The 7,267-nt window shown below is 37.5% G+C and overlaps 2 non-coding genes across 2 annotated transcripts; both read right to left on the bottom strand.

Annotated features, from left to right (window-relative positions):
- Nucleotides 1-1,663: 1,663 nt before the first annotated feature.
- On the bottom strand, nt 1,664-1,735 carry trnaq-cug (transfer RNA glutamine (anticodon CUG)). Its single transcript has one exon. It is a non-coding gene; the product is annotated as a tRNA-Gln (tRNA).
- A 1,729-nt stretch (nt 1,736-3,464) lies between these two features.
- trnaq-cug (transfer RNA glutamine (anticodon CUG)) lies at nt 3,465-3,536 on the bottom strand. The gene has a single exon. It is a non-coding gene; the product is annotated as a tRNA-Gln (tRNA).
- Between the last annotated feature and the right edge of the window lie 3,731 nt (nt 3,537-7,267).

The raw sequence follows: 7,267 nt of genomic DNA, 5'->3' as shown, positions 1-7,267 counted from the left end.
AGCTTCTTTTGCATGCGGTTCGAGCCTTTTCCCAGGACCACCCAAACATAACATGTATCAAAGTGTCGTGTTATTGCTTATTGTTTTATTGATCCCAGCAGAGGAATTCCTTCTGGAGCCTTTTCCCCCGCGGCCCCCGGAAGTTCACAGGTCTCGGTCAGTGACGGAGCAGGGGTCAACATGGACTTAAGAGCAGGACGTGCGGTGGAATTATGGCCGGCGTGACCTCAGGGTTTGACGTTTCCAGACCGAGGGCCCTCTGAAGTGTCCCCCGACCGCAAACAAGCAGGTTTTTATGGCCTGTTGTGTCACACTTGGTTTATTTGTGTGGCTGTCATTTGTTTTTATTGCACATTGATTCATTCATACTGTCGTTTAAAGTGCTTTTAATTGAACTAAAATGCAGTTAGGTTTTATGTATTCAGAATGGTGCTAAAAATGATCAAAACTCTTATCTCAGAATAGCTCATTTTAAGGTTTATGATTTCACTTCCTGTTTGTAATTGATGACATCACTGTAGGAAATGACACAGCAAAAACTGAAGAAAAAGAAAAATCCTCATGGAACGGGACAATTTTTTTATTTCACAAATGAAAATATATGAGAGCAACTTTATTTTGTTGAATCATGTTTAGGATGTCAAAAAAGTAGTTTCTTTTGTGTAATGTATGCATAAATGTATGCCACAAATACCTACTCGATTGGTGTAAAACTATCATTTATATGTACAAGAGGTATAAATACAATAAAGTAAAAATGACAAAATTGTAAAAACCTGTACACAATAGTAATATCATAGTAATATTCTCTGGTCGTTCCCTTTTGTTCTGTTCTGTGTTGTTCTTTTTCTTTGTATTTTAAAAAATCAAAAATAAATAAAAGGATAAGTTGTGCTAAATAGGTTTCAGACCAGGACCTTACATCAAATGCCCCTTAAATGACAATTAAACCTGGATTAGCCAAACATCAGAATTGTCGACTTCTTTAGAGTGACTTGGCTCCTGAGAAGCATTAAAAGTCATCAAAGACTTTCAGCCTTTTTTCAGTTCTGTTTCACGATAATAGACTCAATATTGACTGTAATACAGTCAATATTCAAGTCAGTTATATTCGGCAACCCTGATTAGCATGTGCATGACTATTAAAGTAGCATGCTAATGTGGGAGGGACTGGCTGCTCAGGGGTGTCAAACATGTGGCCCGTGGGCCGCATCCAGCCCCCCAGACGTTTTAATCCGGCCCGCAAAACATTTCTAATTTATATTTATTAATTTCTGATATATAGTGTTTTTATCACTAAAACTACAAGTCCCACAGTCCTTTGCAGCAGCTGCCCCTCCCCCACGCTGCTTAGCGCTGCTGTGTGTGCTGCTGGATCGTTGTGCCGAGGGCTGAGAAGTGACGAAGGACACTAAACTAGACTTTAGCAGAAGTGTGAGCGGGGAAAGAGATGTGTGGTTTTGGGAAACACATGGAAGAAAGAAAGGAGATGGTTTTGTGGGCGTTTTAGCTGTGCTAAAAGTGCCGCTAATGTGGAGCTAACAACAAGAAAACTAACTTCTGTAATGAGGTTCTTTAAGGAAAACATCCAAACAAGTGACCCAGCCTGAGCGTTGAAGTTCACGACCTAAAATGAGTTTGACACAACTGTGTAAAAGAGGTCAGGTCCCACCGAAATTTGAACTCGAATCGCTGGATTCAGAGTCCAGAGTGCTAACCATTACACCATGGAACCATCTGTCTGACCCTCAGTGACAGCACGACACTGAAATGTTAAAACAGCAGCTGAGAATGTGGCCTCAAACTCTCGTCACATCATTGCAGCCTTTGACACTGTCGACCATCATATCCTGTTAAACAGACTGAGGGACCTGATTGGACTATCGGGGTCAGTTCTTCATTGGTTTTCCTCATATTTATCCGGTCGGAGCTTTAGTGTCGCTGCAAACCAAATAATGTCCGACTCAGCTGATCTGTTGTGTGGAGTTCCTCAGGGCTCCGTTTTGGGTCCCGTCCTATTTCTGCTTTATATAATTCCCCTGGGAATGATCATTAAAGAGTTTAGTGATGTGTCCTATCACCTGTTCGCTGACGATATTCAGCTCTATTGCTCTTTAAAACCTTCTGAGATCCAGAAGCTGAAATCATTGGTCAGTTGTTTAGTGCAAATAAAACAATGGCTGAACAAAAACTCTGCAGCTAAATGCTGACAAAACAGAAACTCTGATTATTGCCCCTGATGATGCCATTCCAGGGATAAACCAGTACTTGGGTGTTTTAGGCCAGACTGCTAAACCAAAACTTAGAAACTTGGTGTTGTCTTTGACAAAGACATGTCTTTAGAGCACCACTCTAAGCTGTTGACGAGGAACTGTTTCATTCAGCTGAGGAAAATCTCTAAGCTCAGGAAAATGGTGTCTCAAAATGACCTGGAACTTATAATTCATGCATTTGTGCCTTCACGTTTAGACTATTGTATTAGCTTGTTTTCCTGTCTTAACAAGAAAGAGCTCTCTCGTCTGCAGCTGGTCCAGAACTCGAGGATCTTGACCCGCACAAATAGAAGGGCCCACATTTCACCCTCAAAGCCCTTCACTGGAGCCGGTCTCGTACCGGATACAGTTTAAAATTCTTGTTTTAACTTTTAGAGCTTTAAATGGTCAGGTCCCATCGTACATTATCGATTTGATTAAACCGTACGCTCCCTCTCGCTCACTAAGGTCCTTGGACCAGAAACTGTTGTTGGTTCCTCGCACCTGTTTTGGGACCAGAGGAGACAGATCCTTCCAGGCAGTTGCCCCCAGACTCTGGAACGATCTTCCGCTCTCCCTACGGTCACTGGACTCTCCCTACGGTCACTGGACTCTCCCTACGGTCACTGGACTCTCCCTACGGTCACTGGACTCAGTTACTGCTTTTAAGGGTCAGCTTAAAACCTTTTTATTTAGTCAAGCCTTTTAAATGCACTTGTTTTAGGGACTGATTTTACTGTATATTGTAGAATATGTATTGCTCACTGTACATTTTTTGTGTTTTTATCGTTTTATTCTGTGTTTTGTGAAGCACTTTGTGACTTCTGTCTGTGAAAGGTGCTATACAGATGAAATTTAGTTACTTACTTACTTACTATTATGTAACAACATGAAACTGTGCACGGGTTTACCAGACTAACTATTATTTGTATTATTCATTTATTTAGTTAGTTGGTTAAGTAGTAAGTTAATGAATTAGTTAGTTAGTTAATGTGTCAGTTATTTAATACGTTTGTTGATAGTTAGTTGTTAATTAGTTTGTTTGATAGTTAGTTTGCAAGTTTGTGTTAGTTAGTTAATCTTTGCATGAGTTTTTTTTTTTAATGTGGACTGATCTTGTATTGTAGAAAAGCTTCAGTTGTGGTCATCTGGACTCAGTTAGAGCTTGAGTGTGCTTACTGTATTTTTGGAATAATTTTCATGAAAAGGATCAGGTCCCACCGAGATTTGAACTCGGATCGCTGGATTCAGAGTCCAGAGTGCTAACCATTACACCATGGAACCATCTGGTACCCCCTCAGTGACAGCAAGAGCGGGTGTTAAAACAGCAGCTGTGGCCTCAAACTCACTTCACACTTCATTATGTCATCATTTTAACATTTCTTTATCGTGAATATGTTCGATACTTAACATTTCCCTGTTGTGGAGCAAATAAGTTTTAACCCCACATAATCATTGCATAACTTTTATTTTGAGACTTTAAGGGTGACAAATATCTAAATTCTTCAGTGCATTGTCACTTTAGTCAGGTCAAACCACCTCCTCTCTTCTGTGTACAATGTTACCCGGTATAAACTTCACTACTCATTGCTGTGTGTCTTAAAGCCCAGACATTTTAAGGCCAGTGTGTATTTCTAAAGGAACGAGTGCCTTAAAATAATAATAATACAAGTGTCTTTGGACCAAACGCTGGCCTGGAGTGAACAAAGCCTTCTCACAACGGGCGTAACGTTCAGAACCACAAAACCCATTTCCTCCTTCAGCAGAACCAGCTAATTATCGGTCTGAGCCTCCCTTCGAAATGTCAAATGTTCCGGTTAAACTGCAGAGGAACACAGGCCCAAAACAGGACTATATATCTGGCGGTGTAGACCTATTTTATTTTATTTTGTCATTTCAAACTGTGAAAATGTCATGAGTTTGTTAAAAAAAAAAAAAAAAAAATAGCACGGTTTTAGCATTTTAATATGTTTGACATAGATCCTTTTGTTAGATATATGGTAAATATAAATATATCCAAACTCTTAAGATCTTTGGTAGAAATGGGGGACAAGGACAATCACATTTTCTATAACATTATTGTTGGCTAATATTGAATTATATTAATGAATTTATAGTTTATAATTTTGACTTATCCATTCTGCACAGTGTGAGCTACAAGGTTCTGTAAGAAAATGTCCCATTAGTTTTTCATAGACTTTTTATTATTAATAATCAGCTAAACTGGAACTAATGACCAAGACTAAATTTGTTGAAACTTTATCAAGTGTAAAGTTATTGGAGTTTCGGAGTTAGAATAATTGCATTATGGACATTAGTTACCTTAGCTGCACCAATTTGGCTTTAAACACTTAATATTATACTTTTTCTAAAAATCCATGTGAAAAATGAATTTGAACGTTACTTCCAGTTCCTCCACTGCTCTTGAACTGCTTAAGGCTGAAAATCCCAGAGTCTCTCACAATGCGCCACAGTTTGGAGATAATTGATTTATTGCATGTGATATTCTGCTTTACACATCACTCATTACATTACATTACATTTTAACAGTGTTTCTTTGTTAAACCGAGATCGCCACAAACTTTACATGAAATATATTCATTTTAATCTTTAAAAGAGAGAATATATTAGATGTATTACACAAAAACAAGTCTCCTTTTTCCAAACAAGCTACAAAACCTTTAACAAAAAAGACATTGTATCATCAAATTTTGTATCACAATATGTCGATATTTCAGCTCTTCCTCTACTGACTTATATCCCTAAAACCATCCATGTTGTAATATATATATATATATATATATATATATATATATATATATATATATATATATATTATAGTTAAATAATAGGTTCAAATGTGCTTCAGTTTTTCCAACAGTCAGAGCTGATCCAAAGCTATCATTTATATATCTAGGAATTTTTCAGCTCTCCACTGCCTCTTTCCAATGAGTCTAATGTGTCCCATTATGCTGCACGAGGCCAAAGTCATCACACGCTTTCCCCTGATGGACTTGGACGCAGACTCTTCCTCCCTCCTTCACCACAGAACAGCCTCAAATCCAAAGCACACAGACACACCTCGAGCAGACGGCCACACACAGGAAGCCAATATTTGACTAGAGCGAGCGACTTGCTACTGCTCCATGTGTCGGCAAACGACGGCTGAATATGTGCTCAATGTGACTCCTGGAGACTGGCCATTTTACAGGGAGCGTCAGGTGACCAAGGCTTTGAAAACAAGCAAAAAACAGGCGACACCAGCTGCACAAAAACATGTTTAACAAATATCCCCACATCAAAGATGCGTTCAAAAAAATTAGACCCACCAAGATATGTTTAAAAAATATCACAACAAAGATAAGTTTAAAAAATATCACAACAAAGATAAGTTTAAAAATATCACAACAAAGATAAGTTTAAAAATATCACAACAAAGATAAGTTTAAAAAATATCACAACAAAGATATGTTTTAAAAATATCACAACAAAGATAAGTTTAAAAAATATCACAACAAAGATAAGTTTAAAAATATCACAACAAAGATAAGTTTAAAAAATATCACAACAAAGATATGTTTTAAAAAAATAAGCAACTATTTTAAGGTTGGCTGGGCTCGTGCCAATAAGATGAACACATTTTCTTTTATTTTTCTGTTATTTATTTTTCCTCTCACTCATCCACAAGCAGCATCAGGACACATCAAACCCACTGTCCGTACGTCCATTATGATGCCAGTCCAGTGAGATGCACAGTTTCAATAGCATATCGGACATTAATAATGACTACAAAGGCAAATTAACTGTGGACAGACTGTACTTTATTCATTATTGAGACTATTATTGAGAAACCGAACTGTAAAATGGGTAAAAATCACCTCTTTTATGAAAAAAAAAAGCAACAAAATAAAGCAAAGTCTGGATAAAGAGGCGGACTTGGCGACTGTGTGTGCGAGTCTGAGATATTACACGCTCTTCTTCATTTGCTTTTATTGGACTTCAGAGAGTCAAATCAAACGCCTCATTTACATAATATAAGCATATACTGTAAAACATGGGTCTGTATTTTTATTTCACTTGTTTTCAGAAGCTTTCCTATATTTAAAGTCATGAAGCAAATCATTATTCAATAGTTTAGACAAATACTTATATATATTTTGCATTGTATTCACCAGCCTGTAAGTGAAATGTGAGCATTGGAAAAATAACCAGCTAAAATATGATAATAAGTACTTGTTTTGAGTATATTTTACTACCTTCAAGTAAGATTTCCAATGGAACAAGCATTATATATCTTGTTTTAATCAAAATAAGAAAAAGACAAGGCTTTTCTAACTTGAAATGAGAAAAAAAATCAACTACACTTGAAAAAATTACAAAACATACTGGTTCTATTGGCAAATCTTATAATAATAGACAAAAAACTAGACAAATAATACTCGATTCAATCACTTTCCCACTTCGTCTTATGTAATATTGCACATGTTTTCAGTTTGCGTACTGTTTTATCTCGACGCCGTACGACTTTTTAACACATTTGAACAGAGCTATTTGTTAGTGCAAGTGTACAGTAATAGAGTTACAAACAAACACACAAACAAACAAACAAACAAACAAACAAACAGTGAGAGAACATGCAATCCTCGGGAATCTGAGGGACTGGAAAAACAAAGTCTCGCCAAAAAACAACGTCGTCTCATCCCAAATCTGAACTGCGATTGACCCGACGTCTGCTTTTAGCCGTCCTCAGCGCAAATTCAGCCTTCACAGGATCTAAAAAGGGCGTAAAAAGGGAGTAAAAAGGTTTGTGCAAGAATCCAATCCAACTTTATTTGTATATAGCGCATTTTATAAACAAGAACGTTTCCTAGTTCTAAAACTCTTCAACGTAAAGTGACTCTCTTCATTTCAAGAACAATAGGGATGTAGCGAGACATGATGGGCCCTAAGTATCGACCGACTGGAGCCTGCGCCGCGTGTTCCCGGGTCATTTTCTGTTGCTCAAGCTTTTCATT

This window comes from Eucyclogobius newberryi, unplaced genomic scaffold (assembly GCF_026437365.1).
Source record: "Eucyclogobius newberryi isolate DKJ021-1_F unplaced genomic scaffold, fEucNew1.0.hap1 SCAF_144, whole genome shotgun sequence".
Classification (NCBI taxonomy): Eukaryota; Metazoa; Chordata; class Actinopteri; order Gobiiformes; family Gobiidae; genus Eucyclogobius; species Eucyclogobius newberryi.
This window is presented reverse-complemented; position numbering and strand designations above follow the sequence as displayed.